At 46.0% G+C, this 25,604-nt stretch overlaps 1 long non-coding RNA gene and 1 pseudogene across 1 annotated transcript; both read left to right on the top strand.

The window, feature by feature from the left end:
* Nucleotides 1-607: 607 nt before the first annotated feature.
* On the top strand, nucleotides 608-25,276 carry LOC140630322 (uncharacterized). The gene is made up of 3 exons (XR_012028094.1): nucleotides 608-868; nucleotides 10,727-10,865; nucleotides 24,966-25,276. It is a non-coding gene; the product is annotated as an uncharacterized lncRNA (long non-coding RNA).
* Nucleotides 987-4,236, top strand: LOC140624253 (solute carrier family 25 member 3 pseudogene; annotated as a pseudogene).
* Nucleotides 25,277-25,604: the final 328 nt, after the last annotated feature.

Genomic DNA, 25,604 nt, shown 5'->3' with positions numbered 1-25,604 from the left:
CTCGTCCTACTCATTATGACAGACCTAGCTACGTTGTCATCTCCTCTGGGAAGTCTCCTTAACCTCATGAGGCAGAATAGGTTGCACTCTCATTGTTCATACAGAATTTTATTCAGACCCCTATTATACTACTTATCACACAATCCTGATTTTTAAATCTCCTTATTTAGAAATAAGCAAGAATATGTCCAGCTCTTTCTTAAACTCCTAACCCTGCTCATTGCCCCACACACAGTGGGTGAATGAATGAATGAATGAATGCTACCGATTTACACGTGGAGTCACTTAGTTCTCATTTCCTAGGCCAATGAGACTGAAGTCCCCCTAATGGAAATGAGGGTTTCTGACTCACTTTTGTGATCTCCAAAATTATGCCAGGGACTCAGTAGTCAAGAAAAAAATACCTAATGAAAATAATCAACAGACTCTCTGTCCCCCCAATTTAGTGAGTACCTTCATGCTTCTTAGGCCCTCACTTCAACACTTGGTACACAGGAGTGGAGTGTGAGTGCTGGGGGGAGATGTCATCCATACATATCTAGCACCAGAATGTTAGGTTAGGAGCCGCAGGAGTGGCCTCCAACACCAGGTTCCTGGTTCTCCTACACATTCCCTCCATAGAACACTCTGTTGCCATGGAGATGCCCATTGTCCTAAGTGGACACAATTCGGTGAGGACTCCAGAAAGGCAACAGTGCATGGCGACTCTCCGCCCCCTGGTCCAACTCCTTATCTATTTGTTCGCCTATTCCTGTGTCTACTCCTGTTTGTACTTGTTGATTTATTTCTTTAGCATCTTTGTAGAGCATTAGGCAGCTGGGCTGGACAGAAGCCACCTGGGCAGGCGAGGCCTTACCTACCGTTCAAGGTGAGACCTGGGGACCGCCGCCGTGGGCTGGGGAGGGCGGAGGGGCGGGGCTCCTGCCGGTCCCATTAGTCCGTTGGGCCGAAGAGGTGAAGGGTGGGGCGGAGGGCGGTCCTGGGGGGGTGAGGGGCAGGGGGTGCTCCTCCCCGACCTCCCGGAGCCAGCCTCGGGCCGCCACAGGGCCGCCGGTCGAGCTCTGCAGAAACCCCGACGGACACCGGCTGCGCGGGTCGCTCCCACCGGCCGTTGGGTTGTCAGGCGCGCGGGGGAAGCTCACGCCGACGCGCACCTGCCCTGCGGCCCCTGCAGAGGCAAGAGCTCGGGTGAGGGACGTGTGTGTCCGGCCGAGCACGCTCGTGCGCGACGCCGCGGGTTACCGAGAAGCGCGGGCCGGCTCCCCGGCAGGCCCTGGGCGGGGCCGCCACGGAGGAGCAGAGCTACGAGCACGAGCACGGCTCCACGAGGCAGGCTGAGCTGCGGGCTGACGCACACGGCCGTCGTGCGCCTGCACCTGGGCAAGGGCCGCGTGCAGGTGGACGCCGGCAGGTACAGGGGCAGCGGCAGCGGCGTCGGGGTGACGGTGCGCGACGACGGGCTGCGCGGCCTGGCCCCAGGCTGGGCCCCGACCCTGCAGGGCCTGTGCAAGTTCGGCCTCTACGAGGGCTTCAAGACTCGCTCCACCGAGCTCCTGGGCCCCGAGGCGGCGCACGCGTGGAGGACCAGCCTGTGCCCGGCGGCGTCGGCCAGCGCCGAGTCCTTCCCCGACGTGGCGCCGGCCCCCGTGGGGGCAGTGAAGGTGCGCATCCAGACGCGGCCGCTGCGCCGCGATGAAGTCCGCCTGCTTGGAGCGCACGGCGGAGGCGCCCGACGCGCGCGTGGTCCCGCAGCCGCAGCACCGGTGCACCAAGGCCGAGCAGCTCGCCGCCACCTTCGTGGCCGCCTACGTCGCCGGCACCTTCTGCGCCGCCGTGTCCCCCGGCCGACTCCGTCGTGTCCGTCCTGCACAAGGAGAAGGCAGCACGGCCTTCGGAGTGCTGCACACACCGGGCTGCGCGCGCGTGTGGAAGCGCCTGCTCGCCCGCATCCTCGTGATCGGCGCCCCGACTGCGTGCAGTGGTGCATCTGGGACTCGGTCAAGGTCCACTTCAAGCTGCCTCGGCCTCCGGCCCCCCAAGCGCCCCCAGACCAGGAGCAGCAGGAGTAGGAGTGGGTTTGTCAACGCCTGGGGCCACCCTTGGCCCGAGAGCCCATCCACTGGGGGATTGTGTCCAGGCAGCAGTGCCAGCGCGTAACGTTTTGTTTTCTGATTTGGGAGAGGTGACAAGATGTAGTCCAAGTTCTCTTTAAAAGGGCCGATTCCTTCCCCTTTTTGGCAATCCTAGGCAATTGCAGCCGTTTCCTTTAGGAACCCGAACCATTATCTTTGGGGAGTCTGCACAGCTGCTTTAACTCACTAGCTCTCCAGCTACTGTAAGGAGAGCATTCTTAACGGGAAGTAATGTTAGGTAATTTAGGGCCTCTAGGTTATTTCTCCTCTGATGCACCGTTCGGTGGAGATTCCTGAATAGCCCACTAATGAGGTCTTAAGGTCAGCACAACTATATGGGGCTGACAACAAAGTAAAATTCCGCTGCAAGTTATACACCCCAATAGAAATCGTGCACCTATTGAATAGATAAAGGACTCATTCTGTGCTTCCTGTTCGTGTTCATTACAAGTAAAAATTATTAAAAGTTAAACTGTGGCTTCTATTGCCTGATAACTTAGACTGAATTCACTATTTTCAAAGAGACATGACATGAGAAGATCTGCATTTTCTCATTTTGCTTTGTCCAATTCTGTTCCTGATGTTGCTGATTAGAACGTAGTTCTCTCCAGGAAGTTCTACAATTGGATCAATGTGGAAATCCAAAATGAGATGAAGGGCAGGCTCTGGAAATAAATATGTAAAGAAAAGCCTCTGTTCTCTAAAAATTTCTTTTGTACAACTCAGCTTTCAACAACCACACATCCAAAGATCATACCACCCTGACGTTTAAAAACACACACATGAAACCCTGCAATTCCAGTTTTTTGTTGAATGTTGAAGTGTGCTTTTGGTGACTTTGGGAGGAAAATCTCACTTTTAATGTCACAAATGCCATTAATTTAATGTGGTGCATGTTGCCATGATCTCTTACGATGGTTGAAGTTCATAAAATTTACTGAATTATAAGGCACATTCTCAGTTTTCTGTATCCTTCATATCGCTCATTGGGAAAATTATAAAATTAGTGAGACTCTGAATTAGAGATGTTTGTAGAATGTAAGCAATAAACTTCAGTGTGATAGTTGCTGTAATTTACCACACTGTTACTTGATTGCCTTAACTTGTGTTAAAGATGGCAAACTTTTTAACTATGTAATAAGAGTAAATTTAAATTGTTCAGTGGTTAACAGAAGTTAAAAAGTGCCTAAAGTTAACTAAGTTTTTTTGAACTGTCTTGATTGGATAATAAAGAACTTGGAGGAAAAAATCAGAACTTGTGAATGAGCTAGAATCAAATTTATATTTAATGCTTCTGTTTTGTTTATTATTGGGGAAGAGGATGGGAAGGATACTATGTATTATTAAGACACTGACTTTCCTTAGGCAGTTGGTGTCTAGTGTCCAGGTTTTTGAAAAAGGAAGTTCTCAAAGAAGTTAGAATGATAAATTTCATGGCACTAAATTGTGCAGGTTCTTTCCTGGAAAATTTTAAGATAAATATATTTCTGTCTACTGTTGCCTTATAAAATGTAGGAAATTTCTTTGGTCAATACTTTAGTAAGTAAAGTTCTTTCTTTTCTTTTTTTTTTAAGATTTTATTTATTTATTCATAGAGACACAGAGAGTGAGGGGCAGAGACACAGGCAGAGGGAGAAGCAGGCTCCATGCAGGGAGCCAGACATGGGACTCGATCCAGCGTCCCTAGGATCAAACCCTGGGCTGCAGGCGGCGCTAAACCGCTGCACCACCGGGGCTGCCCAGTAAAGTTCTTTCTATCCATACTGTAATTTAGGGATTTGCTGCAAAATCTTGGAGTTTCAGGATATCACTTGTTCTGCTCTGTCGTATTTCATGATTGTTCTATTGAGAATACGAGATAATTTCTGTAATATACACTGTATGCTTAGAGAGTTATAATCTAAGGAGAACTCTTTGGCATGATTCTATCATGGACATGGTCAAGGAAAATTACTTCGTTTGGGTTAGCAGTTTTTCTATTCAGTTCCTAGATTTCTGTTCACCTTTTTCTGTTGCTAGTTTACAAATGTCTGATTAAATAGGAGCCACGGTAGCTAACAATAAAGAATAAAAATTTAAGTAAGGTTAATAAATAAAGGTTAACAAACAAATATGTTTAAGTAAGATTAATAAAAGTTAATTAAGTAATTTAATGACTCTTACATTCAAAGTCATTGGGGATTTTTTTCCTAGTTACTATTCCTTTGGTACAACTTAAACTTCTTCTCAGTGTTTTGCTTTGTCTATAATTACCAGTCTGAAATTACATGAATCTGTTAGAATTAGAAAAGCCATAGTATATGTCTGTGAGTCATTTTTTTTAAGATTCATGTATTCGCCCAAGAGAGAGAGCATGAGCATGCACACACACAAGCAGAGGTGGAGGGCATGGGGGTGGGAAGGGGCAGAGGGAGAGGGAGAGACTCAAAGCAGACTCCTCACTGAGAGTGGAGCCCGCTGAGGGGCTGGATCCCCTGACCCATAAGACCATGACCTGAGCCAAAACCAACAGTCAAATAAATATTCAACAGACTGAGCCACCCAGGCTCCCCGGTATTGTGAGACATCTTTTACATGCATTTTCTCATAATCTCGATCCTTGAAGTTAGTACGTTTTATATATAAAGAAACTGAGACTCAGAAGCTAGGTAACTTTCTCAACATGATATAGCTAATAAGTGATAATAGTCTGAATCAGAGTCCATACTTTCTTCATTACTCAAGCTCAGCACCATGACACAACCAATAATTATCCTTTTCATAAACTCCTTTTTATAGTACCTCAAAAAATATTTTTAAAATTTCTATTTGTAAAAAAAGATTTCTATTTGTATATATTATAAAACTTTCCTAATTTTGCACTAATGGAAAGTTTGTGTTTCAGTTGTGAAAAACCTATGGATAATTGCTTAGAAGTAATCAAACTGCTACATACTTAAATATATTTAACTTAATATTTAATTTTTTTTTCATATCAGGTCAGTGCCTCAGTCCTAATTTGAAGGGACTGATGGTCATAAAAAACATTAGTCTTTTTTTTTTTTTTTTTTTTTTGTAATTTGCGGTACTGCAGTTTCAAGGCTTTATTTCACCACATTTTCTAATTCTTTAATCTTTAGTTCCTACAGCTAAAAAAAGCTTGTTTAGGCTATTTATCTTTTCCCCCAGGTGGTGATAAAAGTAGCTTTTTCAAGTATATGAAATTAATTTTGTGATAGGAAGCTGTAAGCTCATCCATTGATCTGTCCTTTGAGAAGTGAATAAAGAGAGTAGATAAAATCTTAAAAAACAAAGCCATATTTACATGTTTAACCACAATTATAAAGATTGGAAAGAATCAAGGTATTAATGTTATGAGTATTTTTCCTTGCTTTATAAGTGTGTCTTTAGAAAGCATTTCTTTTGAGCCTTTCAAAGCAAGAATAATCACTGAAGTCAGATCACATTTTGATAGGCAGCCATTCAATTATAGTATGCTTGTGCTATGTGCTCTTAAAGATCTTTTTTTTTAATCATAAGCAAAGAACTATTTGAAAGGGAGTTTATTTATTTATCTATCTGTCTATCTATTTTAAGTAGGCTCCACACTGGGTGTGTACTTAACTTACCACCCTGAGTTCAAGACCTGAGCTAAGATCAGGAGTTTGATGCTTAATCGACTGAGCCACCCAGGCACCCCTGAAAGGGAATTTACATTTTAATATTATTTTGAAAGCTTTGTCTTGTTTTGTCTTTTCTTTTTTTAAAAGATATTATTTATTTATTTTTTAGAAAGAGCATGAGCAGAGGGAGGAGCAGAGGGAGAGAGACAAGCAGACTCTGCACTGAGTATGGAGCCCAACTCAGGGCTCAATTTCACAACCCCAAAATCATCACCTGAGCCAAAATCAAGAGTCGGATGGTCAACTGACTGAGCCACCCATGCACCCCCATCTTTTTCTGAATGCCATTTTTGAGCAGGTGGATAAGTAGGGAAAGCTTTAGCAATGTAATTATAACTGAAATTTGTATGTATGTGTGTCCATTTTAATTCATGTATTTTGAGACCTTCAGTGATTAGAGTATCTAATTTTACAGGCAGTTTGGGAATTCTGCCCATACCCAGTCTATAACACTATTGATCAACACCTGTCATATACCAAGTGGTATGCTAGGCAGAAGGATTTTTGTGATGAGCATAATTCATGGTCACTGCCCTTGTGAAGCTTACAGTCTAGTAGGAAAAATAATTTACAGTTTTGCAAAGTGCTGCAAAGAAGTACAGGGTGTTACAGAAGTAAGTTTGAACGTGTAAGTCATGTTTGAGATGAGACCTGGAGGCTAAGTAGGAGTTAGACTGGCAAAGAGAAGATAGATGGCAGTGGACACAGTATGTGCACCTGTCCTGGAGAGAGGAACTGAGAGAGGTTCATTCTACATGAAGGCTTCCATTTGTAGAGGGGCTGGTATGAAATGAAGTAGGAAAGGTAAACAGAAAGAGGGTCACTCCCAGCTTTGTAGTTCATGTTTAAAAAAATGGGACTTCTTTGAGTGTTCATATGGCCATTGGAAAAACCATGAAGGGCTATGAGCATAGAATGACCCTCAGGCTGCTATGTGGAAAGAAATGGAATAGAGGGAGAAGAGATTAGTTAAAATGTTGCTGTAATCCAGGCGAGAGAGAATTTATCAAAGCCTGGACTAGGATGGTGACAAAGGGGATGTTAAAATATCATGAGGAGCCAAAAGGTAGAAACAACCCAAATGTCCATTGATGGATAAATGGATGGATAAATTGTGGTATAGACATACAATGGAATATTATTCAACCATAAAAAGGAACAAAATATTGATATATGCTACAATTTAGATGAGCCTCAAAGACCTTAAGCTAACTGAAAAAGCCAGTCACAAAAGGTCACATGTTATAAGATTTCTATAATACATCAGAATAGGCAAGTCCATAGACATAGACAGCAGATTGGTGGTTACCATGGGTTGGGGTGCAGGGAATGGGAAGTGAGTGATTACTTGATGGATATGAAGTATTTTTCTCAGGTGATAAAACGTTTTGAAATCAGAGAGAGGTGGTGGTTGAATCACCTTGTGAACACATGGCACTTAATTGTACACTTAAGATGATTGTGTGTTAAATTAATTTCACCTCAATAAAGATATTGTGAGATGTTTTATTCATAGGAGCCCCAAAGTGGAAAAAACCCAAATATCCATCAACCAATGAGTGGATTAAAAATGTTGCATATCCATACAAAGGATGGTTTTCACCATAAAAAGGAATAAAATACTATTTGACATAATAAAACACATGCTACAACATGGATGAACCTTGAAATCATTATGCTAAGTGAAAGGAGCCAGACACAGTCAAATATTGTATGATTTCACTTACATAAAATGTCCAGAATAGGCAAACCATAGAAAGTAGATTAGTGGCTGCCAGGGGCTGGTGTGGGGTTGGAGGGATGGGAGGGAAGAATGGGGTTGGAAGGATGGGAGGGAAGAATGGGGAGTGACCGCTAATGTGTACAAAGGTTTCTTTTTGAAGTGATGAAAGTGTTGTGGAATTAGTGATGATGACTGCACAATTTTGTGAATATACTAAAAACAATGATTTATCTTAAAAAGGTGAATTTTATGGTATGTGAATTATATCTCAATAGAGCTGTTGTAAAAAATGTCTTGAGACTGTTAAATACACTTCAAATATCTTTTCTTTCCCTGAGATACAGTCCTTACTTCTGTCTTTCTCAATCAAGTTAAGACTCTGGCTGCAAAGATGGTAACTAGATTTAATGTGGTGATCATTTCACAGTGTATGCAAATATCGAATCATTATGTTGTACACCTGAAATTAATATGATGTTGTATGTCAATTATACCTCAAGTGAAACAATAAGAAACCTAGTGTTTAAAAAAAAAAAAGACTAAAGCTGCAAAAGTATACTACTAGCTGTCATTGTCACATTAAATTCCATACAAATGAAGAGGGAGAAATCTATCACATTGTAAAGGCTGGAAATTGCCTCTAAGGAATGAATGATATCTTAGTCTCTTAGTGATGCAGAGAACATTCATTTTGGAGAATCACCTCACAATGTGAGTTGAGCCACCAACAATTGCGCCCTTTATTGTAAGAAAGAAAGAGGAGCAGATGAATTTTGAGAAAAGCAGATGTGCATATAATGTACAAGAAAACCTCAGTTAACCCAAATGTTCAAGAATTGGTGGTTTTATTAACTACAAGGTAACCAGAAATTTTTTTTTTATCTTCTATTCTTGATGAATTTTTGTCTATACGCTTGATGACTTCTCTTTTATAATATAGTGAATATGATTAACAATCAGAGGTTTGGAAAGCAGGACCCCTGAGTGGCTCAGCGGTTGGGCATCTACCTTTGGCCCGGGGTGTGATCCTGGGGTCCCAGGTTCAGGTCCCGCATAGGGCTCCCTGCGTGGAGCCTGCTTCTCCCTCTGCCTGTGTCTCTGCCTCTCTCTGTGTGTCTCATGAATAAATAAATAAAATCTTTTTTTTTTTTAAAGAGGTTTGGAAAGCCTCTTGGCTATCGGTTATGAAACTCAACGCTTATTGTCTAGCCATAGAAGGTGTAGGGGTTTTGGATGGATGCACACTGACCCTATACATAAGTGGATACGGATGTATGTGTGCGTTTAATCCCCAGGTCTACTTTGAAATCTTGTCATTTGCCTCTTTGCTAAAGCATAGTGAAGGGGAAAATCTGGTTTACTTTAAGATTACTTATTGAGTGTCTACTATATGATATTACTTCTATTCTGCTAGGTATTTCTACGTTATCTTAGTGTGTTTTAGTTATCTTTGTGTTCTATTAGGTTGTTTCCAAAACTGGTGATTTCATATGCAAACTACATGTAGTCCCGTGAGTTACGACAGGGCTCACAATGGTAGGCTGTACCTAAGAAAATGATATCCCTCAGTTATTATATGTTTAATATATGTCAGTGCATCTTGCTCTCCCGCCACAAAGACATAATACATGCTTTTGGAAAATACTAGTAAAATTTGGTATTCTGGAAAGAGATTCGGTGGGTTGAAAGCACTCTGCCCCTTCGTAAGGCTGGTAATTCACATTCGCGTAATTGTTAGTGTTCAGACATGAATCCGAGCTGCTGACAGGGCGATTGTCCGTTTGTAAGAGGATGGACAGAAACCTGGCAGGGAGCCCCAGTCCTTTCATCTCCATTAACGTCCGCACTAGGACTGCAGTTACATCTTACTCCCGGACACAGGATTTGTCGCTGCAGTCATTGTCTTAGGCCTCCACGTCAACCATCAACCCCGACCCTTACCAGAAATATAAAGCTTTTTTGTTGTGCTAAATCAGCACCATTCATTTGATTCATCTGTTGTGTTTGGAAACTTTTGTTCTCTTGGATCATCACCTGTGTCTGATACACGGTGTTACTAATATTTATAGCAACAATTCACTCGGCCAGGTATTATGGTACATAAAAGTATCATGTATTTACAACCAACCACCCTGTGAGGTAGGTATTTGTAGAAGTTTAGGTGTTTTTTTGTTGTTGTTTTGTTTTTACTGCAAGCAACACAAAACCCAATACACCACAGGTTAGACAATAAAAGACATTTATTATTAACGAGAAATCTGGAGATAGGTAAACCAAGTTCGGTTCAATAAAGGAGTGTTGCTCCAAGAACCTAAGCTCTTTCGGTCTGTCCACTCTGCCACCTTTAATGTGTCGATGATATTGCCCCTCGTTTTGAAGATACGGCTGCTGTAACACCAACCACCATGTCTCAGCAACAGCATCCAACTCAGGAAGCAAGAGGGGCAAAGGCAGCCCTCTTTCTCTTCTTTGTCTCTCTTATCAGAGAGGAAAATCTTTCTCAGAAGCTTCTGCCAGATTTCCCCTTTGGCCTCAATGGTCAGAATTAGGTCACTTGCTTTCCTGTGGACCCTGAAAACGGATCACCAGTAACAGCAATGGATGGCTTAGGTCAATGCAATGCACCTGCTGGGATTAGCCCCCCTGGGAGCCAAACAAACACCAGGATTTGTTGTTGTCACTGCTGTTAGCAAGGAAGAAGAGTGAACCAGCTCTTGGGCAAGCAAGCCTGGGCAAGCAAGCCCTGCCCTTATATCCTACCCTATTTCACAGACAAGAAAACGGAGGCTCAGAGAGATCAAGTGAGGTGAAACCATAGTGTCAAAACGAGGATTCACACCAGGGCTGTCTGCCCCCACAGCAGTTTGCTGTCACATTACTTGCTTTAGCTTGGAACTTGCTATGAGGCAGAGCTACTATAGATCATATCGAAAGAGATTTATTACTGAAAATGTCAGAAAAACCGCTTTTGAACAGTGACTAAATCATAATGAAGTCTCAAAGCCAGGAAGCTTTGGACAAGGGCAATCCGTGGATAATGAGATATGATTAAGTATAAATTCTGCTGTCAGGCCCTGAAAAAGAGAAAGTAGGTGAGAAAACACACACAGAGAAACACCTCAAAAGAAAGCAAATGTTTATAATCCTGTTTTGCTGGCATCCTCAGTCTTTTCATTGAACTACCCTTTTCCCCCTGTTGACTTTTCCAGAAATGGCTGATTTCCTTCAAATGCTGCATACTGGAAGAATCCAAAGGATTCATCAGACAAACAAATTTCAAAGTGCCACTACCAATTTTTTTCCTTAAGAAATGCATCAAGCATCTGATTTGCTCCTGATAAATTCTCTGTAAGTAGCATTATAATTAAGCACACACAAAACCGTTCTGTGTTTCCAAGAATACAGCTGGGCTGGCACTGAATCGGCGATAGCGCATGGGCAGCGATCGGGAGGGTTCCATTGCATCTCAACTACCATGTACCTTCTTTGTGTGGGGACCAAGCCGTCCCCCCTCCCTGCCCCAACACCCTCTGAATCGCAGGCCATTGCCCATTCACTCCGTGTCTGTCACTAAGCTGGTTTATTGGGCACCTTCACTGAGCCTTGAAGCTGGCTGTCCTGCTTCCAAGCCCTGGTCAGAAAAACATGCCAGGGAACCGAAATGGTGCACCTCTCCCAGCATGACTCCCTGCCACCCCCAGACTGGTAGACTCGGCTCATGAAAATGAAACAATGGTATGCAGCAAAACTGGGGAAAGAGAGCAACAGTGAGGGGTTGGGGATGGGGGGCAGGAAAGGGCTGAGTGAGTGATGAGACCAAGCTCCCAAACCTGGCTTCACCAGTGTTGGCTTGTGTGGCTTTGGCCAGTTACCTCACCTTCTGCTCCCCAAGTCTCGGTTTCCTCATGGGTAAAATGGGGAACCACAGCACCTACCTGGAAGACTGTGAGAATTAGCAATAAATTATATAAAACATATGGTATAAAATAAAAGCTCACCATATTATTATTATATTATTACTACCAGCTCCTTAGTAAACACTGAAGTCTGTTAGCAGAGAGAAAATTAGCCTGTATTGTTATTGTTCTTATGCTTGTTCTTGGATATATACAAGATATATTTGCTTTAATTTTTAATGCATCATAAAGTACATAACCCTTTGTGGGAAATGCAGTAGATAGGAAAATGAAAAGCAAGTAGCCTGGGGGTGTTGTGTGTATAAAAGCCAATAGTGGCAACCCCATCTCTCCCTGGCTTCTATGCAAACAGTTTCCTTTACAAATGTGTTTTTGGTATGCAAATCACTCTATGCAGATTTCTGTGTGCAAAATACAGCATAGAAAAATGGCCCTCTTGCCAAAGAAGATAGGAGATGTTGGCTGCTGTCAAATGAATTAGCAGCAAATTTTAGATTTCTTTTCCTACTGCTCTTTCTAACAATGGATGGGGTGAGTGTATTTTTTGGCACGTTAAACAGAACTATTTTGGCTTTAGATTGTGTGTTCTCGTGACAAAAGTGCGCTTATTGAAGCCTGTAACTACTTTTTGAAGCTATAACAATGTTTAGTGGTATTTAATTTAGCATTTCACAACAGCGTGCCACCTCCAGTTAGGAAAAGCGCTTGTTCTAAAGTCACAGATGGCTTCCCAGCTCAGGTTAGGCTGCTGGTCAACCTTACTGCCGACTTTTCTGTGAAGACTTGTGCTTACTAACAGATTTAAGTTTATGTTTTGGAAACGTCTTTTCTCATAATTAAGGTATGTCTTAAGGAAAGGAATATATTTAATATTAAAATCCTCCTTTTCTAAGGACAGGAACATGGGAAGCTAGCGCTGATTTCACAGGGCAGTGTTTTACCATCTAGGCAGATAACACATCTTTTTCCTGGTGTTCCTTACTTTTTTCAAAGTCTTTTCCTTTTCTTTTAAAAGTCTTTTTCCGTTGGCTCCTCCTGTAAGGCAAAACTTGGTGGGAGGTCACTTGTAACAAAGGAGCCCGCCTGGGGGTTTGTTTTCTTTTCTCAGTGGGGCTCAGGGGAAAAAAAACGGCACCTGTTGGTCAGTGACCCACCATGACCCCCACCCCCTTCTCGTCTCTCCTTTCTCTTCCACCCAAGCATCTCTTGTTACTTTGGGATGTTTCAAATTTGCCAAATGAGGCACTCATTAATTTTACAAAAACAAGGCTTAGGGCGGAGGCATTTTTCAACACAAAGGACCTCATCCGGGGGAGAGGACAAGTTAGCTTGCTTCCACTGGATACCGGGAATGGCCAGGGGAGAGGGAGGCGAAGGTATCTTCACTCATTTGTGCACTGATCCTGCGTGCGTGCATTCATTCATTCGACGTGGTGCTCAGCATGAGCTAGGCCTTACCTCGGCACAGGAACACAGATCCGAACCTGATCACAACTACTGCGGGCTCGCTGTCTAGCAGGAGCACAGGTGTAGACACAAACTACACCAAACTACACTGCACGGATGTCCCAACAGAGGAGGTACAACATACGAGGGCGGGACCATTAACTCCATCAGGCCCCCGGCGAGGAAAGGTTCCAGACAAGCTGCATCTGTGTTATGTTTTGGTTTTTGTGTGTGTGTGTGTGTGTGTGTGTGTGTGTGTGTGTGTGTGTTATGTTTTAAAGGACAAATAGGTTTTCTCCAGGTGGACAGAGGGTCGGGGGCCAGAGAGCCCTGAAGGCCGGGGGAACAGTAGGTACCCAGGCCCCGGCGCACCAGGGAAGGGTGGGACGTGTTCCACTGGAGGAATGTCTCTGGCCTACGGAAGGAGAACAAGGAGAACGGGAGAGGGACTGGAAATATCCTCAGGGGGCTCCTGCATCTGTTCCCCCATCTGCATTCTCACTCCATGCTGGGTCACCGCAGCGTCCACACTGTTGCCAGAGCTTGGAACTGACCCTGTTGCCCTCAGCCTCTTTCCCTACTAACGTGAGAATATTTCCACTGAGACTCAGTTTCCCCAACCGTAGAAGACGACTGCCTACCTTGTACTGATGTTCTCAGGTGATAAGCAAGAGTATGTTTATGAAGTGCCTGACACATAGTCAGTCCTTGGACATTCGAGCTCTTTTTATTACCATGATTTAACCTTTTCGTGAAATTCAAGGGATGGCAACCACTTAACCTAACTTGCTATGAGGATTGTATAAACTGGTGAGCAGGAAACTCCTATGAACTGAAAAGCCCTTCAGATGAAGCTAAGATGATTGGTATCTCTTAACACATTCATCATCATCTTCATTCATTCATCCACTTACTCATTGAACATTTGCTTAAAATTCCCAATATTTGGTACATCCTAAGCTCAGCATGGGGGAGACCGAGATGAATTTGAAATGTGCCCAGAGAGCCTCACTGGAGACTCACACAGGGAGGCAGTCAAGTCTACAACCAGATGGGGAACCCTGGGATCAGATTGGGCTTCGCAGAATAAGGGAAGGCTCCAGGCTTAGGGATGTGTTCCAGAACCGCAGCCCCTGTGCCTGGGTCTGCTAGGATGTGGTGCAGGGGAGAGAAAGGCATGTCAGGCTCAGGGGCTGGATCACCCTGCCAGAGGGGTGTGAGATTGCTCAGGGTGTTGGGAATCTGCCATCAGGGCCAAAGAACGGGGTCTGGGGCTAATGGGTTAGAGAGTGAGGTGGGGCCAGGTGGTCCTGGGGGAATTGGAGCAGAACAGGGGAGGCCGGGCACAACCCTGGCCTGGGCTGAAGGTTCTCAGTGCTTGTGGCTGGGATGGTCCCAGCAGGGCTGAGAGCTCCTTGAATGCAGAGATCAGAAATCGTTTCAGTTCTTTTTCTTCCCTCATGGTTCTCACAGCCCAGCTCATGGGGCCCCGTGCTGAGCAGTGAGTCTGACAGACCATGATGGGACGTTCTAAAGTGCAGGAAGGACTGCCGCCCCAGCCACCACCACCCCCCAGTTGTGCCCCCTGAGTCGCCAAACCCTCCTTCCTGGCATTGAGCAGTGAGGTTGGCTTGTTTTTACCAGGGAGCTGCAATACCCATAATGTAAAAATGCAAGTCAACAGGAAACTAAAGTTTGTGTTACAGAATTTCACTTTGAGTAAATTTTGCTCAAATGCATATGGTTACAAACTAAAGGACAGTCTGCCAAAGTGCTTTCAAGTTGCAGGAAATGATTCCCTGTAACAGTTACTCCCTTTAAAGCCTGAAGGACAAGGCCAACAACCATGTAGGTGTTAAAATAAACACTAACTTGTTGATCACAAAACAGGTATAGGGTACTGATTACAAATTGCTTGAAGTTGAGGGTTAATGACCTTTTTCCCCCTCCATATGTGGAAAAATAAGCACTTGGAACAGAAACACCCTCTATCCAAATAGGAGGAATCCAGTCAGATCTGGTACTATGTTACTACCACCCTCTGAAGTTAGATTTTGAAAATAAACACTTGAAAGTCTGCCCAGATTGTTGTAATCTTATTAATCTAACAAAGAGACTCAGTAACCGCCTCAACCAGGGGGATCTGTGTTTACCATGTAATTTGCAACAAGCTGATAAACACACCCCTGCCCCACTTGCAGAAAAATCTCCTGCTCCCTGCAAAGAAGCAGTTGGCAGAAAAATAGTAATAAAGGATTAGAGACCAAAAAAACCCATGGTTTAGGTCCTGGGTAAATGTTTGCTCATCTCCTCTACCCCTGGCCTCCCAACCTCCTGCCATCTCCAGGCTCAGAGGTATGGTGTGTCATTTTTCCTGGTCCTGTCCTCCTAAGGGTTTTGTCATGATGCTTCTGGCCCTTCTGGGCAGTCTACCAAGTTCTCCCTATGAGGGAATCTCTGCCCTGAGGTCTTGCTGGTCAACTCTGGAGTCATTCTGGATTCCCGCATGGATTTTTAGGCCTGTCTTCTCTCCCTAGACTGAGGGAGGTCCAGAGGGGCTGTGCTCCCTCCCCCTGGTCTCTAGCAGGCAGTGGTATTTGATAACACCACTAAGCATGGCTCCTCTAAGAGTTCTTGGTTGCAAACCACAGGATGACCTCCTGCTAACTCAGCAGAAAAGGAATTTATTGTGAGCACAGGGGCAGGAGCCCAGGAGGTTAGGCAGCCAGGGCTGTGCCAAGTTACCACAGGGCCAGTGCAGCTGCCCCAGCACATCACCCAGCCATCCCTTCTTCATGGCCACCAGCCCTGCAAATCATCTCCCAGTGTGGTCCAGCGCCTCTATCTCACTCACTCAGGATTAAAACCGCAGGAGAGGGCATGTGTTTGGCTGGCCCAAGCCCACCTTCTTACCTCCTTTGGGCAAAGTAAGCCCTGCTTCCCACCAGGACCCACACAAGAGATTTGGATGCTGGGTAGTCAAAAGATGAAAAATGTCCACTTCACTCCTCTCAATAATAATAGCTAACGTTCACTGTGCCACACACTAGAAGGGATGAACTCATTCAGTCCTCACAACAGGCCTGTGAGCCGGGGCTTCATGTTACAGATGAGAAACGGAGGCACAAGAAACTGAGCAACATGGTCAAGATGACCCAGCTAGAGGTGACCAGAAATATAAGTGACACTTCACCAGTGAGGGTCTAGACAGGTCTGCTGTTGTCTGCAGAAGCTCTGGAAGCTCCATGTAGACCTTGCCAAAACTCTGCCTCTCTCATATCAGCCAGCTCACTTGCTCTCCATCTCTAACCTCTCCTTCTTTCTGCCGTGTTTTGCTTTGCTTCCAGGCCCACTGACTCCCTCGCCCTCCCCATCCATCGTCCATCCAGGCTCTTGCCCAGGCCTGCTCACCCCCAGTCTGTCTGTGCAGCGCCCCTCCTGGCTCCAAAGAGTATGTGGCCCAAATCAGAAATGCATCAGGCTACAAAATGCCAAGATTCACTCTAATAAATTCCTCCACTGTTTTTTATTTTATTTTATTTTTTAACGATTCTATTTATTTATTCATGAGGACACAGAGAGAAAGAGACACGGGCAGAGGGAGAAGCAGGCTCCATGCAGGGAGCCCGATATGGGACTCGATCCCTGGAACCCAGGATCATGCCCTGGGCCGAAGGCAGACACTCAACCACGGAGCCACCCAGGGATCCCCCTTCCACTGTATTTTAAAAACTGTTTGTCCTTATGAGGGTCTGTTCCAGGACTGGAATCATGAAAAGAAAGGAGTATATTAACTTTTACAATGTTAATGTAATTAACATTACAATGTTAATGTAACTGATGTTTCTTTTTTTTATTTTTTAAATATTCTTTTTATATATTTTTTATTTTTTTTATTTATGATAGTCACAGAGAGAGAGAGAGAGGCAGAGACACAGGCAGAGGGAGAAGCAGACTCCATGCACCGGGAGCCCGACGTGGGATTCGATCCCGGGTCTCCAGGATCGTGCCCTGGGCCAAAGGCAGGCGCCAAACCGCTGCGCCACCCAGGGATCCCAAATCTGATGTTTCTAAGTCTGTTTTTTTTAATCTTATCAATCAATGATTATAACATGGATAGCAATAGAATTTGACATCTAGGGATTTCTTTTTTCTTTTTTTAATTGGCATGTTTGGAATCTGGTACATGGTGGGCCCCTAATCAACATTTTCTGCATTAAGAAACAAGAACGAGAGGCTTGTCACTCTGGTAATTACAGCCTTTATTGAAAGATTGACTTTTTTTTTTTTTTTTTGTGAGCATGTTACAAACAAAGCCTCACTTTCAGTCTTAAAGCATCCTATTTTTTTAGTCCTTTATTTCTCTGTTTCTTACCTCCTTTTAGATTACTGATTACCTCTACTTGCACTGTTGGAAAGGGCTTTTTTTTTTAAGTAATTTTTGTTCTCCGCCCCCCACGACACACACAGCATGAGAGAATTCTTCATGTTGCATGCCATTACTGAAATCTAAACATGGCGATTTAGATTCTGAATCTATCAGGCAGGAACGTGTATGTCAGTTTGTCGTCTTCTACATAACCCACATCCCACTGTGATTTCTCAGCAAGACATAATAATTATCCGTAATTGTAGTGGGCATGACTCATAAAGTCTGAACATTAAACTCATCCTTCAAAAAACAAAATATATGCAGCGCACTGTCTTTTGCAGTCCTAAGTTGTGGTTAAAGGTATCCCACAAGCTCCTTAAACTCAACTCTGAGTCAAGTTTCGAAAATGATAATGGGTCAATACTTTCAAAATAAATGTGTTTTAAATAAAAAGGTAATTTAAGACTTAAGATTCCAGGAGGGGGTTCCTGGCTGGCTCAGTCAGTAGAGTGTGTGACTCTTGATCTCGGGGTTGTAAGTTCGAGCTCCACATTGGGGGTAGGGATTACTTAAAAATAAAGTCTTTAAAAAGAGAGAGAGACTCCAGGAGTGATACAAAAAGGAAAGGAAAGGCCTCAAGATGCCTTTTCCTAAATCAGAATGATCGAATTTGTTTCCACCAGCTTGATCCTTTCCTGAAGGCAGTGAACCAGAGGGCATCCAGTCACCCTCACACATCTCATCAATTTCCTGCCACAAAAATGAATCAGTGGGGACAGTAAGGGACATCCAGTCCCTTACCCTACTTCCCTCAGCCAGAGCACTGCCAGGCTGCATTAGAAATGAGTGATGCCAGCACAGATGGAAGTCCACGCACTCCAGGGCTGGGGGGCCCACGGGAGAAGAGGAGCCCCCACAGCCCAACACTGCCTCTCCTCCCAGACACGTCGGGCTCACATTCCCTCCGGCGTGGATCTGTCACAACCCAGGGTCAGCAGCAGAGCAGCCGGGCAGATGTGCGCGTGGTCAGATGGTGGACATGCTGCCGCAGTGGAGTGGCTGCCAGGGCAGGTTTATGCGGGAGGGTGCGGGTCCATCAGCAGCTTCCAGGCAGGCCCTGCCGCCAGTTGCTTCGGGGGCTCGTCTCTCTAAGAGGTCTCAGCCCCATAAAAGTAGGGGGATCCCGGGGTGTCTCAGCAGTTTAGTGCCTGCCTTTGGCCCAGGGCGTGATCCTGGAGTCCTGGAGACCTGAGATCGAGTCCCACATCAGGCTCCCGGCATGGAGCTTCTCCCTCTGCCTGTGTCTTTGCCTCTCTCTCTCTCTCTCTCTCCCTGTGTGTGTTTCATAAATGAATAAATTTTAAAAATCTAAAAAATTAAAAAAAATAAGCCCCATAAAAGCAATTTCCTTAAAACTTCTCTAGGGTTGCTACTCATACTGTGAGCTCCTTGAGCGTGGCCACCTGGCCTGCCAGGGTGAATTTTTAGCAGGTGCTGCATCCACTGAAATGTCTGTGGCCCCAAAGCAGCCATCCTCCTTCTGCCTGGACAGGCAGATGAGAGTCTCCTGAGATCCCTGTGGGGCAGACAGATCTGGAGATAGATTGCAGCACAGCCACCAGGGCAAGTCCCCTAACCCATGTGAGCCTCAATTTCCTCACAGGAAAAATGGAGATAATAATACTCACCTCCAGGGGTTGTCATGAAGCTCAGAAGTGCCTAAGCACAGCACCTGGCGTGGCACCTGGATGCCCTAGATGTTCTCGTTTACTGGATGTGTTTATTGTCCAGAGCTTTCAGACGGCCACCCATGTGGCATTTAAGAGACTGTATTGAGGTCAGAAACAGTGATGAGCCCTGAGGGACTCCCAAGTACACAAGACTCTCCTTTCACTGAGCTCCCTAATGGTGTTTGGACTCCCACCTAGGCCCTGGGACACAGGCCTAGATTCCTCGGGGCTCTCCTTAGCTCGGTCTGTGACAGGGCTTGCCAGCCATCCTATGAGTGCTTCTCTTAAAAGCACTTCCCTCTCCTTTTGTGGGTGCGCCTTTCATAGTTGGCATCAATGACTTCCAAGAGCCAGAAGGGACCATACTGACCATCTGGCTCCCAGATGGGGTAAGTGAGGGCCGTGGCAGAGCTGTGGGTGATACCTCAGGCTCCTAGTCCAGTGCTCCTTCTGTTCCCCCATGCTGCCCTGGGCGTGCGTGTCCTGAAGTGGAGTTACCAGGGAGACACTGTTCAGAGGTGCTCCCCCACGGGCTTGACAGCACAGCTAGCTTGTGCAGACGGGAAGGTGGGCAGTGAACGCTGTGCTTAAAGCCTCTGTTTTGGGGTCTGGCCATGTTGCCTGGGGAGCCTCCCAGAAGGCTGGATGGGTCATCCTGGCCCCGCTGTCTAGAGACTTACATGACTTTCTCCCATGGCTCCCTTCAGATCCTGGGAAGTTTACACCCATGAGTGCACCCCTCCTCCCTGGCCAGCCAGCACCCCCCCCCCCCGCACCCACCTGCACACCTGTGTCCCTCCTCTCCCGGCCAGGCCCACCTCCCCACACCCACCTGCACACCTGTGTCCCCGTCCTTCCCCCACCTGCTGGCAAGCCCACCCTAAGGACATCCGCTTGGGTGTCCTCTGTGCTACCCAGGCTGCCAAGCGTGGCTGGCTTCTCAGCATTGCCGGGCTGTTCCCAGCTGTCACTGTCCCTGTTCCAGCCACCCCGCAGCTCCGCCCCTTGCTCCTCTCAGGAGCCCCCTGCCTCCTCCTCTGGGCCCCTGGCTCCAGCTCTCCCTAACAGGAATCTCAGCCTCCATGTTCCCTAAGCTGCTGGAACCCCCAACCGGCCCCCACTGCCCCTTCTCCTCGTACCTGGGGGTCAGTAGTCCTTGATCCCGTCTCCCTACGCTCAGGCTCTCCTTCCCCATTCCTGCTTCCCACACTCACTCTCGCCCTGCCTCCAGCCTGGCCCCTCACGCAGTCCTCCCCCGACATCCAGTAGGTTAGCAGGCCAGGTCAGAGTCTCTCCCCAGCCATGACCCTCAGGGGTACCCTGGCCTTCTGGGTGGGGCCTACCCCCAAATTTGCCAATATCTGTGGCCCCTGTGCTCTGGTGTCCTCTCCTTCTACGCCCCCTTCCTCCCTGGGACTTCTCTGAGCAGGTCCCCTCCCAGCCCCTAGGAGTCAGCTGGCCGACTCCTGGCCACCCTTTCAGACCCAACTGCTTAGCATCACCACCCCCTGGGGCAAGACCTAGTCTCTAGGGTCAGGTTACAGCCCCTCAACCCCACCCTTCTGTCCAGCCTGGATCCCAAGCCGCTTCTGTCTCCAACTTCACCTTCTACTCCTCTCGACTCCAATGACAAGAATGGGGCTACGCAGCCCGACAGCCCCAACTTCCAAAACTGACTTGACCACTAACTAGTCCAGGGACTTTGGACTCTGGACTCTGGACAACCCCTCTGAGCCTTAGTTTTCCCATGTGTAAAATGATGATAATGCCTGCCTCCTAAGGTTCTGATAAAAAATGAAAAGAGAGGATGCAAATAAGGGACTGGTAGAGGATCTGCATGTAGCAGACATGCGAAAGTGGAAGTTACTCTCCAAATGGGCTTTATTTTAGCCTGAGGCCTTATTGTGATTTTTAGGAACTGAATTCTATTGAAAGGCAAAAGACCAGCATTGGAAGGCCAAGTAAGTCAGCAAGTCCTTACCTGCATGCGTTTCCATCCATGTGAGAAGGTGACTTTCCTTCTAAAGGGGTCAGAGCTAATAATGCCCAAAACAGCCACTTTGGGAGTTTCAACAATGCTCAGCATCCCAGCAATCACCATGAATGGCTGGCAGGAGCTTACGTCTGCAAAATGCAGCCTTCTAGATGAAATTTGAGGCTTTAGACATCACAGTGTTTTCAAATATCATTATTACTGTTCTATAAATATCCCACGCCCACAGTGTATCAGGAGCCACATGGGAAATATTGGATTCAGTTGGAGATTTTCTTAAAAGACTCATAACAGGACCATATGCCAGTCATCTTGGATAATATTTATGTACATGCTGCAGAAGCAAAGATTAGCTGTGTCAATATGTATAGAAAAACCCCACAAAAGAGTCTGTGGTATATGTATTATCTGCACTTATGATCAAAAGCATTTGCCTAAATTGTTCTCTTCTTTAAGAGCTGTTTCACCCATAAACTACAGAAAGGTTGGAGGAGTGAAGAATTAATACAACAATAATCAAGGGGAAATTATCAGAGATCCCTGGGGTCTCCTACTACCACTAGTTCAGAGCCTCTGCAGCTAAACCGAGCAGTTCCATAGCTGTGAACAGCAATTAACCCTTCCATTTGCTTTTAACTACTGGGATTCAAACATAGTCCATTCCTTTGCAGTTGTCTTGCCAGCAGACCAAAGGGGAAATTGCTTGGGGGAAGAAAAGTTTTTGCGTGGGAGCCATGCAAGGGGAAAAAGTATCCCCACTGATACGATTCCAAGTGCAAATTTGCACATGAGCACTGTGCAAACAACCAGCCAGCTATTTTAGTAGGTGGGTGCTATGGACTGAATTGTGACCCCCTCTCCATGCATGGGAACTCTCCCTCCCAATGTGATGGAATTTGGAGATAGGGTCTTTGGGATGTAATTAGGTTTCGATGAAACAAAGAGGATGGGGCCCCCTGATGGAACCAGTGTCCCTTATAAGAAGCAACAGCAGAGGGCTTGCTTCCTCTTTCTCTGTGCCATATGAGGACAGAGTGAGAAGGTGTCCTCTACAAGCCAGGAAGAGTGAGCTCCCCAGAACTCAACCCTGATCTTGAACTTCCAGTCTCCAGAACCGTGAGAAAATAAGTATCTGACCTGTTGTTTAAGCCCCCAGGCTGTGGTATTTTGTAACGGCAGCCCAAGCAGACTACCACGTTGGGGTTCTCACACTGAGCTTTCATTGTAGGCAGTGATGAGATCAAATTCCAGGATTGCATTAAGCAAAGGGACTCACTCAAGTGGCCCTGCAGGCAGTCAGGTTACTGCCTTTGACAAACTGGTGGTGAGGGTGGGTGTCGCTGGTTAGAGCGCTGGTTATTGACTGAGAGGATTGTGACGATCTGTTAGGGAATCGGTCCCAAGCTGAAAATATGCAATTGTTTACTTATTTGGAGAACAGTGCAGTACTAAACGTCTAATGGCACCGAATGGTTTGAAATTGAGAAGCACTATTGTGGAACCCAGGCGGGTGGAGGGCGGGCAGGGAGAGGGGACAACTTGGTTTATTGTGAATTGCATTTCTCGTTACTACACAGTTTTATTTTTAATTGCAAAGTGTCTGGTTGAGCAGTTATTACTGGAATTTATTTTTGTAATAAAAGCCCTTTGTTAAATCACAGTTTTATTAACAGTGACATGAACTGGATTTTGCTCTAATAAATAAGCTGCTGAAGTGCTTTTAAAATTGGAAAAAAAAAAAAAACCCTCTGTAGCCAACCCCAAATCTTACTATGAGTGTGAGGCAGGAAAAGAAAAGTGACCTAATTGTATTATATGGGAATTCTTGGGGTACTTGTGTTGAGCATGCTGTGGGCTTGGCTGGCCTTAGGAGCCTGGTGTTCTGGATTCACCCTCAAAGAGCTGTGTGACGTAGGGCAAATCCCTTTCCTTCTCCGGGCATTGGTTTCCTCGTCTGTTCAAAACAAAACAAAAAACAATTTTTTAAAGACGTTATTTATTCATTCATGAGAGACACACAGAGAGAGGCAGAGGCATAGGCAGAGGGAGAAGCAGGCTTCCTGTGGAGAGCCCAATACAGGACTTGATCCCAGGACCCCAGGATTCCGACCTGAGCCGAAGGTAGATGCTCCACCACTGGGCCACCCACGTGCCCCCAAAACAACACAAAAATTTAAAAAATACACGGAGGCCAGATCCTTCTGCTCTGACATTCTCCTCAGGAATTTGAGTCCACTCAACAGCAGGCAGCTCTGAAAGATGGATTCCCGGCCCTGGCAGAAAATTAAAGGTTAGGGACAAAATTGAAGTATAAGAACCATTTACCGAGGTGAGGAAACCCCAGTTTGTCACCACTATCATCTTGCCCTTCCCTCCACGCTGGCGGCTGGTGGGGCGTTGGTGGGAATGGGCTCTAGGGCCACGTGTGGGAAGCTCCAGGTCAGGGAGAAAGGGCTCAGGCCAAGGGCTACCAAGCAGCGGGCACAAGAGTGGCCTGGTAAAGCAGGCTGTTCGGAGGTGCACCTCGGGCTGGTACTTGGGGGCTAGATGACTCTGTGCTCCCAGCCGGGCTGGGCAGGTGCCAGGTGAGCCCACAGCGCCATGTGCTGACTCCTGCACCCCAGCCTGAGCCAGCTCACAGCAGTCATTGAGGCCAGCCCTGAGAAGCAGACCCGGACAGCTCCAGCAGCCCTCCCAGCCGGCAGGGCTTCTGAATGTTGGGGCTTGGCGGCGTGTGGTCGTTTGCTCAAGCCACCAGAACAAGGTACCACAGGTCACATGGCTTAAACAACAGAAATTTATTTTCTCAGGGCACTTGGGTGGCTCAGTCAGTTAAGAGTCTGCCTTCAGCTCAGGTCATGATCCCCAGGGTCCCAAGATCGAGCCTCATCGGGCTCCCTGCTGGGAGCAGGGAGCCTGTTTCTCGCTCTCCTCCTCCTCACTAGTGCTCTCTGTCGCTATCTCCATAGCTATCTCTGTCTCTCTCAAATGAATAAATAAAATCTTAAAAAAAAATAAATTTATTTTCTCATAGTTCTAGAGACTAGAAGTCCGAGATCCAGGTGTCAGCAGGGTTCATGTCTCCTGAGGCTCCTCTCCTTGGCTTGTAGATGGTCCCTTTCTCCTTTTGTCTTCACATTGTCTTCCCACCGCCTATGTCCAAATATCCTCCTATAAGGTGTATTAGGGATCACCCTAATCACCTCATTTTCGTTTAATCACTTCTTTAAAGGCCTTATCTCTGAATGCAGTTGCATTCCACACGGGCTTCCAGATGGGAACTCTGAGCAGACACAGTTCAGCCCCATGACAGGATGTGCCTGGAACTTTATTTTCATAGGGACCTGTATTGGGGTTTTCTAGGGCCACTGTAACAAATACCACAGACTGAGTGCCTTAAAATAACCTTAATAATCTCCCAGCTCTGGAGGCTAGGAGTTTGAAACCAAGGTATCAACGGAGCCGTAGCGTCTCTGCAATGGCTCTAGGGGAGGTTCTTCTTTACTTCCCCCAGCTCTGGTGTTTCCTGGCAAGGCTTGGCATTCCTCAGCTCGAACAGCCTTCTCTCGGTCTCTGTATCCCCTTCACAGGGCGCTGTCCTCTCTGGGCCTGTCTGTGTCTGGGCCCCTTGCCTTACAGGCGCACCCTGACCTAGTATGACCACCCTTAACTTGGTTACACCTGCGAAACTCTATTTCCTAAATTAGGTTACATTCACAGGTATTGGGAGTTAGGCCTTGAACGTACTGTTTGGGGGGACAAAATCCATCCCTCAAGAGACCTCTTCTCCTTATTCCCCTGTCCTCTTCTGGCCTTAGAACTCCTCAGGTATCATTATTTTGCTGAAAGGTTCAGAAAGGGAGCTAACTGGTTTCCTTTATTTAATACTTTTTTAAAATGAAAAACATCTTTCTCTCTTCCTGGTCCCTTTTCTCTCCCTCTCTGCCTCTCTTTATCTCTTTTTTTTTCCTTCCTCCCCCCACCCCCCAGCTCTGCCCTGTTTTTGGCTCTGCTCTGCCTCTTTCTCCCCTGTCCCCACTCTCCTCTTGGCATCCCACCTTGTTTAGGTACCTGCCCAGAAGACATCATTTTTTTCTCAGACATGATGACCAGCAAGAATGTTTCTCAGATATTATAAAAATCCTGAATCTCTGCTTTGTCCCGGTGAGCAAGCAAAGGCTTTCCTTTCCAGCATGTCATGGCTTGGGGCTGCTTTTTTCAAGTGTTTTATAATAATTGTTTGGCTTTTCACCCTTCTGCATTCTTTCTGGAATTAATAAAGTTAAAAAAAAAAAAAAAAAGACTGGTTGTTTCCTTCTAAGGAAGCCCCAAACTGAGATGGGTCAGTTAATTCAACATGAGTCCACTCTGTGCCCGGTGGAGGAGACAATAGCTGGTCCCTTGTTAATAGGAGCCCACTGTGGGCCGCATGTGGGGTTTGTACATAGAAACAGGATCATGCAATCCCAGCTTTTTCTAAATTTTCCTTGTTAGCACCCTGAAGCTTCTAAACCAGATGTTTTTCTAGACTGCCCCTGTCTATCTGGTTGGTCTCTTCTGGATCCAAATCTTGGTTCATTGCCCTCAACAAGGAATACAGATGCTTAAGTCCCAAGGGAACTATTAGCA

This window comes from Canis lupus, chromosome 3 (genome assembly GCF_048164855.1).
Source record: "Canis lupus baileyi chromosome 3, mCanLup2.hap1, whole genome shotgun sequence".
NCBI classification, from domain to species: domain Eukaryota; kingdom Metazoa; phylum Chordata; class Mammalia; order Carnivora; family Canidae; genus Canis; species Canis lupus.
The sequence above is the reverse complement of the archived record's forward strand: the minus strand, read 5'-3'. Positions and strand labels throughout refer to the sequence as shown.